Source organism: Dipodomys merriami, unplaced genomic scaffold (genome assembly GCF_024711535.1).
Source record: "Dipodomys merriami isolate MVZ:Mamm:240054 unplaced genomic scaffold, mDipMer1.0.p SCAF_6, whole genome shotgun sequence".
Taxonomy (NCBI): Eukaryota; Metazoa; Chordata; class Mammalia; order Rodentia; family Heteromyidae; genus Dipodomys; species Dipodomys merriami.
The window spans coordinates 51,786,427-51,799,956 of NW_027206179.1; the positions used below are offsets into that span (position 1 = coordinate 51,786,427).

At 34.6% G+C, this 13,530-nt stretch overlaps 1 pseudogene; it reads left to right on the top strand.

Moving 5' to 3' along the window:
* The first annotated feature begins 776 nt into the window (after window positions 1-776).
* LOC138814311 (DNA/RNA-binding protein KIN17 pseudogene) lies at window positions 777-1,354 on the top strand (annotated as a pseudogene).
* Window positions 1,355-13,530: the final 12,176 nt, after the last annotated feature.

A 13,530-nucleotide genomic window follows, 5' to 3' on the forward strand; every position in this document is an offset into this window, starting at 1 on the left:
TTTAGAGAAATGCAGGTATCATAGCCTTCAGAAAATATTACCTCCCCAAATGGTGGAAATCATTGATAGATCTCCAAAGGGCTTACAAGCCATCTTTAGAAATGCAGATGCCTAGTGTAGCCATCCTGGTGCTTAACTCTCTACTTTGCTGGAACTTTTATCTTTGCAAGTCAACATTTGGAATGCTCTTCCACTTGAGCCACAGTGCCACTTCTGCTTTTCTAGTGGTTTATTGGAGATAAGAGTCTCACAGACTTTCCTGCTCAGGCTGGCTCGATCCTCAGATCTTAGCCTCCTGAGTAACTAGCATTACAGTTGTGAACCACCAGCACCTGGCTTGGCCCTAATCTTAATCAATACAAATGGCCAAGTTTCAGTAACTGTCAGACCTCAGTCTTGTTCTATTCCTAGGGTCTGTACCTATGTTTCTCTGGTTACCTGGTACATGTTTGTTCCAGTTAAAATTCCTTCTTCCTGGTCTAATTAATACCTTATCTACTTAATTTTTACCTGGTCCTAACAATTTCAGAATTTTACAATTTCACAATTTCAGAATGTCACTGAAATACTGTAAGAAATATCATTAAATCTGAATATTCCTTTGAAGAATGTGCACATTTCAACAATATTCTTTAAACCTTTAAAACACAGTTATCTTTCCATTTATTTCTATCATCAACATTTCATAGTTTACATTAGTGCACATCTTAGGCCATTAGTTGAATTCTCTATTGGTGTTCCCTTTTAAAATATCATTATTTGTTGAGTCGTCATAAAATGATGAAGAGAAAGTTATAATTCATCTGAATACAGGAGCATGTTCAGCAGGGCCATCTTCCAAATCAAGTTTGTTGGGGCCAAGTGTCCTGAAAACACAGGGGAGTGCAGCTTCTGTCAAACAAAAAGACTCATCCCATGACTTAGCTCAGGCTAAAAAGAAGAAAAAGAAGTCTGCACTGGATGAACTTATGAAGACTGAAGAGGAAAAGAGAAGAATATTGGTCCCCAATTGGGCTGGAGCCTGAAGTCATTGTAAAGAAAAAAGGAGATAAATATCAAAAAGGGTATTGTTAGGAAGCAATTGACAAGTATAAAGCTGTAGTAAAGATGATTGATTCTGGAGATAAGCTGAAACTTGACCAGGCTCATTTAGAGGCAGTAATTCTGGCACCAGGAAAAAATAATTGTAGTTTTAAATGGAGGCTACAGAGGCAATGAAGCCACCTTGGAAATCATCAAAGAGAAGAGCTTCGCAGCCACTGTCATCATCAAAACTGGACCTTTAAAAGAATGGAGGGTTGAAGAAATTCAATATGAAGACATATCTAAACTTCTCTGCTTTAACATTTGTTAAAATACATTAAAATGATTCTAAAGCATCAAATTGTATTGAGACTCTACTGGGTTAGGGTATTTCTTTTGTATAAAACTAATGGTTTTATTTAAATATTGTATATTTGTGTAAACTTTGGGTCCTTTAGGATCTCTGTGCACAAAAGTGTACATATGTTGTATATGTATGTATATGTACACATGTTTGAGATAAAAAAACTGTCAAAATGATATAAAAGTGGATGAGTTTAAGTCTAACCTCTAAGGGAGGTCAACAATTTGGACAGTACCAAATGTCTGAAAGGATTATTACATTAACAAGGAAGTTAAAAGGTATTCTAAGGATTCTTTACTAAAAATAAAAAAAACAAAACAACAACAACAACAAACTCCTGTTCTAATGCTTAAGGCTATTTGTACTGTAATCAAGTTATCTGGCTTAGCAAAAAAGCATTGGGAATTTAGAATTTCTCTCCACTGCTAAAATTGGGGGCTAAGTGTCAGAAATTTAAATGTAAAGGTTTGTTGATCATAGCCAAAGCATTGCCTGTTCTGGGTGTCTGAACTGCTTGGTTTTTCAGCCAAAGGTTAAATAAGTCCCAGAGATTAGGAAGGCCCTGTGGACCTAACTTCCTGGGTGAGGGGTGATCTGGCAAAAGGTGAGTTCAGCTGGTCCCTGCATGTTTGGACAGGGTTGGAGGGAGTCCATGCATGGTAGAAGAGGGTAAGTTGGCACAAAGGTAGTTTATCTAACCCTAAGGGGTCAAATGGGTACATGTATATGCCCAGTCTGTGAGATGGGCCAATGGATGCCCATCTTCATCCTGTCTCTTTCCTTGTAGATGGACCCTGAAAACCTGATGGTAAAGTGGGTGATGCGATTGCTTTTTCTTAAACTTTCCCCTGGGATACATTTATATTGCAAAAAAAAAAAAAAAAAAAAAAAAAAAAAAAAAAAAACTTTAAAAGGAATGTTAAAGAAGTTTATCTGGAGGAAATTTGGTTTCAATGCTATCTTGCAATTAGATGTGTTTTTCAAAAGGCATAAAAATGCTAAGTTTGGATTTGTGGTACAGTGCTATTGCTTGTAATTCTTGCATTAAAACTTGTCATTTGAGTTTAAAGGTTTTCTAAGAGTTAAACTCCGACTGCAAAACAAAGTGGCTTAATTTTAAACAAGAGAGAAATAATAGGTGTTTCCCAGTGTTTCAAAGGGTCATTTAAATGCAAATTAAAGTGTCTTTGGGAGAAGATATTAAAACCAGCATCCCTTGTGTAAAAATTCAGGAAGTAGTAGGAAGTGGCTGGCTTCTTAGACAAAAGGAATTTGGAGGTAAAATTGTCCTAAATGTTTCAAAAGGAAAAATTAGGATTACCAAAATGATTGTTTAATTTCTATTTCAGTTTGCCATTACAGAGTTTTGTTTTTGTTTTTGTTTTTTGTCAGTCATGGGGCTTGAACTCTGGGCCTGGTCGCTGTCCCTCACCTCTTCAGCTCAAGGCTAGATGCTCTATCACCACTTGAACCACAGTAATACTACTGGCTTTTTCTGTTTATGTGCTGAAGTATCGAACCCAGGGCCTCATGCATGTGAGGCAAGCACTTTACCACTGAGCCACCTTCCCAGCCCCCCCTTAAAGGTTTTTTTTGGTAGCAGTTTCCAGCAGGCCCACAGTGAAGACAGAGGATTTTTTAAATAAATTTAAAAAAAATTGTTTTTGTCGGTCGTGGGGCTTGAACTCTGGGCTTGGTCACTGTCCCTGCACTCTTCAGCTCAAGGTGAGTGCTCTACCACTTGAGCCACAGCCGCACTTCCAGTTTTCTAGTAGTTTATTGGAGATAAGAGTCTCACGGACTTCCCTGCTTGGGCTGATTTTGAACTGTGATCCTCAGATCTTAACCTCGTGAGGAGCTTGGATTACAGGTGTGAGCCACCAGTGCCCATCTGAAAGAAGGTTCTTACATGTTTGTTAGATGTAATTTTGGTCCTTAATAAATTCAAGCTTGGTACAGCTCCAGCTCTGGTTGCATGTGGGAACAACATGGCAGACCATGTCCAAGATATGGTGAGCTCACTTGAAAATCAGTTTTGTAATGCAATTGGAGTGTTGCATGTGTGTGGTCCACCTGCTTCATTTAATAATATTCAATCAGTAATTAACAAGGACCAGCCAGCTAACTCAGCGCTGATTGACAAGACAGCAAAAGACACTTAGGTTTTGCTAAATTCCTTACTCAGTGAAGAATCCACAGCTATATTATAGGATACTAGCTTGTATAAACTGGAGGAAGAGAACCATGAAGCTGGAGAACATTGCTTATTGAAGACGCTTTCTTCTGGGAAAGATCCAGAGTGCACTGGCTGACCTTGCTCAGTCCCAGCAGAAGACAACTATTGGGGCCCACACCCAGCTTTCCCAACTACTAGCACTGCCACACCCTGGACTAAGCATTATTCACCATAACTAAGATATGGAACCAACCCAGATGCCCCTCAGTAGATGAATGGATCAAGAAAATATGGTATATATATATATATATATATATATATATATATACAATGGAATTCTATGCCTCCATCAGAAAGAATGACATTTCCCCATTTGTAAGGAAATGGAAAGACTTGAAAAAATTATAGTAAGTGAAGTAAGCCAGGCCCAAAGAAACATAGGTACCATGGTTTCCCTTATTTGCAATAACTAGTATGTCTAGGACAGCGTAAATGTGAGAAGCTAAGATAATGCTAAACATGATGAACCCCAATATAGGAACACAAGAGGTTTTTAATCTTTGTTGCTATTCTTTTTAATGTACTTATAATGTATTGTGTGATTTTTTTTGTTTCTTTTGTATGTTCTTCCCCTATGGTAAAACTCCTGTTTTCACTGTATTTGATTACAGTGCACTGCATCTTGTATATACTTTTTTTTCTAATTTAGGGAGGAGAAGGGAAATAACAAAATGCTGAAATTAGGATACAGGATGACCCATTGCAATAACAAGATGTACAAGACACTCTGTTGAAAATGAACTTTACAATTCTGGATGGGGGGAGGGAGGAGTTGGAGAAGTGAGGAGGAGAAGGATAGTAGGGGAGGGGTTAACAATGCTTGATAGCAAATATACTCATTACCTTACACATGTAATGGTAACCCCTCTGTACAGTATAATTAATAAATAAATAATTAGATAAATAAATAAATATATGAAACTGTCTGGTCCATACCATTAGCATTTGGCAGCAGATATACCAGCACAGCACAGCATATCAACCTCTCACAAGTACTGCCTTTTAACTATTTTTTAAAAATGGGGCCTGAACGCTGGGCCTAGGTGTTGTCCCTCAGCTCTTCAGCTCAAGGTTAGCACTCTACCACTTGAGCCACAGCACCACTTCTGGCTTTTTCTACTTACGTGATGCTGAGGAATCGAACCCAGGGACTCATGCATGCAAGGCAAGCACTCTACTACTGAGCCATCTTCTCAGCCCCCTTTCAGCTATTTTTAATTCTCTTTTCATTGTTGATAAATAAGCTTATAAAATCCTGATGGAATCTGATTTAATCCCCCAAAACCCACAAAAACAAAACCCAAATAGAAACAAGAAAAGAGTTGTCATAAGATGTTTTTTTCTGTATTTTTTGCATCGATCATATATTTTTCCTTTCATCTTGTTTACCATATTTGTTTTTGAATGTTCAACTAATTTGATATCCCAGTAATTAATCTTATTATGCTAAAAAAATGAAAGAGGATAGGGTTTTATCATGCTACAATTTCAAATACATTTTACATAGAAGAAAGCACTCTATTTTTCAAGAAAAAAATTGATATAGAAAATGGCAGATACAGACTTAGGTTTTGTATCAAATTTAGGAAGAGTTTATTTCTGGAAGTTTTCATGTAAGCAGCATTTCTGAGCACCATTTACCATGGATTACTGGAACAGCAAACCACAGATACAGGGTAATTTTGCACAGATAACTGATCCTAGAAATCAGCACATATCTAAGACAATACAGATAAAACATTTGCTTTTTCCCCACATATATTGAAAGATAATTCTTTACAAATAATTTTAATTCTACTTTTGGGTTCTTTATTAGCCCTAGTAATGCACAGCTTCTTATTGACAAGCCTACAGAAAAACAAAAGGAATCATGTTTGAATTAAATAAAGAGACCTAATTCATTATAATAAGCAAAGACACTGGTCTATGAAAGTATGAAAATTCACTGTTTACTTATATTTGAAAGTAAGCCGGGGGGGGGGGAGGATGATGCAAAAGAGAATATACAAGTAATTTGGAAGAACAGACCAACAAGCAGCATGAACAATGAAGTAGAAGAATGAGAGATTTGAGGGGATTAAATCTGAATTTTCTTCAGTGATTGGATTTTGTCAACTTATAGAAATGTTCTTTTCATTCAAGAACAGAATTAGGTTGAGGTTTTCAGATGACTATTGTTCATCCAGTGAATATTTGCAAGGTAATTCAATACAATTTGAAAACAAATCAAAACTGATTTCCAGATTAGGATAGAGGATAATAAGTTTTACTTAAAAATAACATTATATTCATCATGTGGCTGTCAATGCAAAGATACTGAAGTCTCTGTTTTTCCATAATTTCTCTCTCTGTCCAGAACTCTTATTTGATGCCAAGTAGAAACACTAATTACTAATCACTCTCTTATTTTATGACTCTTAAAGACTTCAGTGTAATCAACAATATGAAATGAAGCAGGAAAATATTATTGATGATATAATTTCTATAAATAATTCAAGAAATAGATATAGTTTTTCATATGTCAAAAGTATTTAATGTAATATTTAATGGACAACTATGGAAGAAAATATGATGATCCTTGAAGCTGAAAGTGAGTGTCAGCAGATCTGGAATTTTATCACCAGATAATGGACTCTGATTATCCAAAAATGCACAGTCACAGCCAGAGAATAGTTTCAAAGTTATTGATCTTTTCACAGAATTCTTTTGAAATGACTTTATTTAAGATTCAACAAATGACCGTAGTAGAATTGAAAACGAGGTTCAGGCCACATACAGAAATTTACTTTGTTGTTATAAAAGTACATATTTTGATTGGCTCAGACTAGCTCAGAAAAGTAATCTCTGTAACTAAAAAGGTGTTAGAAAACACTTTAAATAATATGCTTTATGAATTATATAGTTTGTAATTGGCAATGCATTACCTGAACGATTTTCTCCTGATTATAATCCATTATTAATTCCTAACTGAAATTTGTTTCATAAGAATCCACTGGCTTTTAGTAAGGTAACTTTCCTTATTATTATCAACACTGCTGATGAAAGGTTTTAGATAATATGGAATTTGGAATTAAATTTACACATGGACTACAATCTTTTTTATATATACATACAGAAACCACGACAGAATTATCATGCTTTTCCAAGAAGTCTATTGTAATTTTAAAATAATTCCAAGACATTCATTATAGTTTAGTGAAAAGCATTGTGACTACTTTTAAAAAGCACTGCATTTTTCCTTCCTGTTGTTGGAGGAGGTGGTATTGCTTGTTTTGCTTCTTTTTGTTTGTTTCTTTTTTTGTCTTGTTTGTTCATCTAATTTGGGGGGTGAGGGGGATACAGAAGTGGAGGGACAAAGGATAAAGAAATGCAGCAGTGATACTCAGTAGACTGATCCAATGCTGAAAATGAATTGTATGTACATCCTGTGGCTGGGGACAGGAGGGGAAAACCGGGAGGGAGTGAAGAAAGAGATGGCATTGCACAAAAATAAATGTACTCATTACTTGGCTAATGAAAAATCAGGTACCTCTGAACTTAATCTTAATGATAGAAATAAAAGTTTGTAAAAGGACTGGGGAGGTGGCTCAGTGGTAGAGTGTTTCCCTTGCATGCATGAGGCCCTGGGTTTGGTTCTTGAGCACCACATAAGCAGAAAAAGCTGGAAACCGCACTAAGACTCAAGTGGTAGAGCGTTAGCCTTGAACTGAATTGCTGAGGGACAGCACCCAGGCCCAGAGTTCAGGCCCCAAGACTGACAAAAAAAAAGTTTGTAAAAATGTATAACCAAAAAAAAACCATATTGCATTTTTAGATTCTATCCATGTGATCTGAGAAACTTCCAATCAGGAACACATGACTGATACAGAAATCTAGAAAAAAAGAATTGATAATGGTAAAGATACAAAGTTATCAAGTGACTCTTGAATTACCTACAGGTATATTATTTTGTAATATTCTTCATCTATGTCAGCTGCTGTCACTTCTGGTTATTGAACATATCCTATCTGGAAAGACTTGCTTTCTAACTCAACCACATTTTGGCAGACAATACAATAGCATGATGTACAGTGCTTTGTAGACAGATAATCAATACAGACCATGCTTCAAAAGATTACTTGAAAGAATTGTTCTTTAATATAAAAAAGTCAACTGAATACTTGTTAGTACCTGGAAACAGAGTGTATATATGTTTGAATCCTGTCCAAGCATGTAACGTTATATATTTAGAATATATTTTAACTGAGACAAAAGGAAATCTTCATGTGAATACATGCTACATACACTGTTGACAAAATACTTGCTAATTAGAAATGTAACTGCACACTGAAATTTCTTCAAAAGAAAATTTCCTTAATTTGTAGTAACTAGAATATGTCTACAATATTCTTAACAGGAGATCTCAATATCCCAATTGTTAAGTGCATAAAGTCATATCTAATGAAGTATATTAACATGAACTACAAGATTTGGCATATCTTATTATGTACTGTATGCAGTTATTGTTTTCTGTATCCTTCATCTTGTATATATATTTATCCAGTCCATGGAAGGGAAAAGGAATCACAGAAACAGCAGGACAAAGGATGATCTTATGCAACAATGATACTCACTAGACTCTATGCTGGAAATGAACTATACAACTTGGGGAGGAGGGGAGGAAGGAGGGGTAAGCAAGAGAAAGTGAGGTAGGGGGTAGCAATGTTTAAAATGAAATGTACTCATTACCTTACTTATGTAACTGTAAGTCCGTTCATGACAGGTACAATAAAGATATAGAGAAGAAGGAGAAGAAAGAGAAGGAGAAGAAGGAGGAGGAGGAGGAGGGGGAGGAGGGGGAGGAGGAGGAGGAGGAGGAGGAGGAGGAGGAGGAGGAGGAAGAAAATTAGGACTGATGCATGGCCTTTTATACAGAATAAACTGTGAGCTGACATTAATGTTACGAATATATAGTAACTTAAAAATGTAATCCTCTTAGATTGGGATGGGGGGGAGGGGGGAGGCTGGGAAGGGATGTGAAGGGTAAACAAAGGAGGAGGCTGCAATGCTTGGTAAGAAATGTACGCATTATCCTGCCCATGTAATTGTAACTCCTCTTTACAGTATGTTCACAAATAAAATAAAATAAAATTTAAAAAATGTAATCCTTTTAAATATGGCAAAATAACATTTGAAGCGGTGCTAAAAATAAAAATTTATTATTTATTATATTTTTTTATTTTTGATATAACCAATATTCTATTAAATTCTGCTATCAAGTGTATTTGGCTATGATTATACTCGTACACCATTTACAAAATGAAGTAAATCCTAATAACTCAATTTCAAATTTTGCAAGGAATAGTCACAATGATTTTTTTCTCCTTTCTTTTCCTTCCTTCCTTCTTTCCTACCTTCCTCCCTCCCTCCCTTCCTTCCTTCCTTCCTTCCTTCCTTTGTACCTTCCTTCGTACCTTCCTTCCTCCTTCCTTCCTTCTTTTCCTTTCCTCCCTCCCTCCCTCCCTTCTTTCTTTCTTTCTTTCTTTCTTTCTTTCTTTCTTTCTTTCTTTCTTTCTTTCTTTCTTTCTTTCTTTCTTTCTTTCTTCCTTCCTTCCTTCCTTCCTTCCTTCCTTCCTTCATTTTTTCTTTTCTTTTTTGTCAGTCCTAGAGGAACTTAGAGCCTGGATGCCAATCATGTGCTTTTTTTGCTCAAATCACAGCTCTACTTCTGGTTTTCTGGTGGTTAATTGGAGATATCTGTCTCATGGACTTTTCTGCCTGAACTGGCTTTGAACTGCGATCTTCAGATCTTGTCCTCATAAGTAGCTAGGATACATGTGAGAGCAACCGGTGCTCAGTTTACTGTTTGTTTTCCTTTTAAGTTGCCATTGTAAAATGATGCTTTGAAATAAAGCCAAGTGGGAAAAGTTAAATTAAGTATTTCCCTTCCACTTGACATGAGTTAATAAATAAATTCTGAAAACCTGTTTTGATTATTCAGCCTCCTCATTCATCCATCCATCCTGCCATCTGTTATTCAAAAAAGAAATATAAATATATTAAACATAAACTGTGATAAGCATGGAATAAAGAGAAATATCATATTTTATGTTTATGAAATTAAGATTCTAGAAGGGAAAATAAACATAAAATAGCACCATAGTTTTTTTTTTATCACTAGAAGGACATCTATACTATAAATATATTTTATTTGTGCTTCTTAATCCTAATTCATAGTAAAGCAATACAATCCTAGAAATTCCTCCAGTAATTAAGGAAAATAAATCCACTTTATATAAACAAGAGGAAGGTATTAGACAGAGCATCTGCACCTAACTTTGTCCACAAAACTTGGAATGTTTCCAGTAAACATTTAGATAATAATATAACTAATAGAAATCATATTTAACATTAAATAATACTTGCCAGTAAAGATTTGAGTTTCCAAAGCAATTTGCAGTTAAAATCATAGTTTATCTACTAGATATTGAAACAATAAAATAGTTTATCTATTAGATATTGAAATAATCAAATGCATTTTTATATAGTTTAGTCATGTGCACCATTTGTACTCTTGTATATAGTCTATGAATCACATACCTCTTATACTAACATAGTTATGGAAAATATGAAGATATTTATTCCAGTAAGAGCTCCCAATGTAATTAAAGGGATTTAAGGGGTTTCTGTGGATCCACCCTTCATGGTGCCAAATAACCTAAGATTTTTATCCCTACATTGGTGATACTACTTTTACAAATGAGAGGATGTTATGACAACATTTTCTTTATATAGAGAGGTGTTAAGGCTGTATACATAGATTTTTTTTTCCACACTGACTCAGACCGAAAATGTTTTTCTCTCACTTTCTCAAAACAATCAAATTAACCACATATGATATAGCTCAAATAAAGTTCCAGCATGTTTGTTATATAAAATATTTCTGATATATTGTATCAGATTAACTAGATAAAATAAAAATAATAAAACTTACCTGAACATAGTATAATAAAATTACTTAAAATCATTCCTGTTTGTACTATTTACTTATAATTATTTTAATAATTAAAGAACAAAATTAAAATCCTCTTTTAATCTATTATATAGGTTTACTAAAGGTATTTGTGATTTCTTAACACTTGCTTCTGATAGTCTTCTTCTGGGAAAGTTATGTTTTGGATTTAATAGTAATACTAAGATGATCTAAATCATAAATTAAACATTAATTACATTATTATATAAATGACTGTGAAGCCCTCTGAGCCTCTTTGGCATCTGTAACTCTCATAACCTCCTCAAAAACAATAACTCACACTGTGTCTACAACCTGAGAGCTAAGAGCATTGCTTTTTCCACTACACCTTTGTTAAAATGATTTCTTAAAGAATCTTCTCAGTAACTGAACACTTACGAAGTATTCTGGTGTCTGTCAGACTCTCTTCACCTTTGCCATCTGCATAGTCACTTCATATCTGAACCCATTACATATGATCTATTTAAGTCACCTTTCAGATTTTTGTTTTCTTTGCTCAACATTTTGTATTAACCTTTTTCTGAATCAGGCTCTCTCCTTTTTCCCTCTTTCTTCTTACATTGTAGTGGCTCCATGGAAAATCTCCACATTGAGTGTGCTTTGGCCATTACTGTAGCTCAATGCCAGTATTGTCTTTAAGGTCCTTGGTCATTTGGCAATGTCTGCAGATGATGGTGGCTCTAACAACTAAAAGGGGAGTACTACTGGCATCTAGTGGGCTGTTGCCATGACTGTTGCTGAACATGCTATAATGTATAGAGTATCTCCTAGTATAAAACATTAGCTGGCCTCCTATATCAAGATGGCAAGCCAGCTGTAGCTTAAGCTGTTACAAACACCAAACTGAACTATTAGGCAAATACATTAGTACAGCTATGTACAATTCCTGAAGTTCCCTAAACTTCAATTTGTTAACATTTTTCTGTTTTTCTCAGAATTGTATCACAAATTTGCTTTAGAATATAGCAATTTATTCCATAGCCTTAAATCTATACAGATAAATAAATAATAAATTCTTCCAATTTTAAATGCTAATATTTCTAATATCAAACCATTCCACTTACTTTCTCATTTAAAGGTGTACAATATATTCCTAGAAAAAATTAAAGGTACATTTCTCCTTTCCCAGTCTCTCATTTCATCTAGCTCCAATCTGTAACTATAAGATGTCATTTTTTTCATGCACAAAATTTAGTATCTTATTTTAGTTAAGGTAAATGTTATGCTTTTTTTGTATTTTCTTACTATATAAGGACATATGTACATATACACTTTACATCTAGAATGGTCATCTAAAGGTCCAATGGCCCATGAAGACTTAGCCTCCCCAATATGCTATTGGAATGTGTTAGAAACATTAAGAAGTGGGGCTTCAAAACTCAAAGAAACCTTTGGAATATAGATCCCTCTTTTCTTGTCATTGGCTTCCCTACCATCAGGCAAATAGCTTTATTATACCATGAGTTTTTCCATGACATGCTGTATCACCACTAGTTAAAAACAACAGTGTTTATTCACTATGGACTTAAAATTCTTAAATCTAAAAAATGCATTTCTGCTCTTTATAAATTGATTTTCACAGATATTTATTATAGCAAGGGAAGACTGAAAAGGTCATAATGGCTTATTTCTTTGTCTTGCAGTCCTGTCCCTTTGAACACACACACACACATATATCTTAAAATATATATGCTTCGATCAAACTTTCCTATACTGACAAATGCTTCTCCTGTACTCTATTTTTCTTCTTGTCCCCTCAGCAAGAATATATGAATAATTAAGATTCAGCTAAAATACTGCATCTGAATCAAATTTCCTGCTGAATCATTTGGGTTGTAGCTATTTTAACTACTCCTCATTCTTAACTCTGATTTAGAAATCAATTATTTTCATTTCTGAACATATCAGTGTATTTGTTTACTTTGTCTAGGACTCTGATATTCTGTTAAAAATAGTCTAAATATTACTGAATACCTCTAAGAACAGCAAAATCTATAAATGCTTAGCTGGATACTGAAAACTCACCCTTGAAATACTAACTACTCAGCTGAGATCTGAGGATCATAGTTCAAAACCAACCTGGAAACTAAAGATCCCATTGCCTTAACTCCAATTTACCACCAAAAATCCAGAAGTGGTACTTTTGCTCAAGTAGTAAAGCATCAAACTTTAGTTAAAATGCTCAAGGACAATGGTAGGCAAGCACTCTATTTACTTGAACATCATCTCCAGCCCTTATTACTATCATTATATTTTCCAGATATATCCTCCTGTTTTTGCCCGAAGATCTCCTTGAATCCCGATGTCCCTTGATAGTTGAGATTATAGATTCAACTACCAAAACTGACTTGTTTGTTGAGAGAACATCTCACTAACATTTTGCCTATTACCTATTTATTACTACTATAAATTATCTGTTCTGATTTACTGAATTTTTAATATTCAATTCTTTCTTAAATTCAATAATCTATTAATCATCTGATATGCATTTCTGAAATTTAATTAAAGAGAGAGGACTTAAATAGGTGTTTTGAAAATCAAATTCTTGAAAGAAGGAAAGCAACTCAGATATCATGCAAAATATTTAAGTTTTTTTGGTTTCCTTTCTTGAACTGCCCAGAAGGTATGTTTGATATATCTTGAAGAAGCAGAAACATCACCATAAATATCCATCAGGTAAGGCAATTTTGATCCTATTAGGAGTCCTATGAAAGACATGAAAAGGTAGGAAAAAATAATTTTAGGTTGAAGACAAAATGTACATGGTGCTTTCATCTGCTTTGAAGTGAAGCTGCATAGACAAGAGTGAAAAATCTATTTGATGGTGATACCCTGTAAGAAACTAGAATAACAAAATTGTGTTCCTTAAAAATCAAACTCCAAGATGATTCAGAA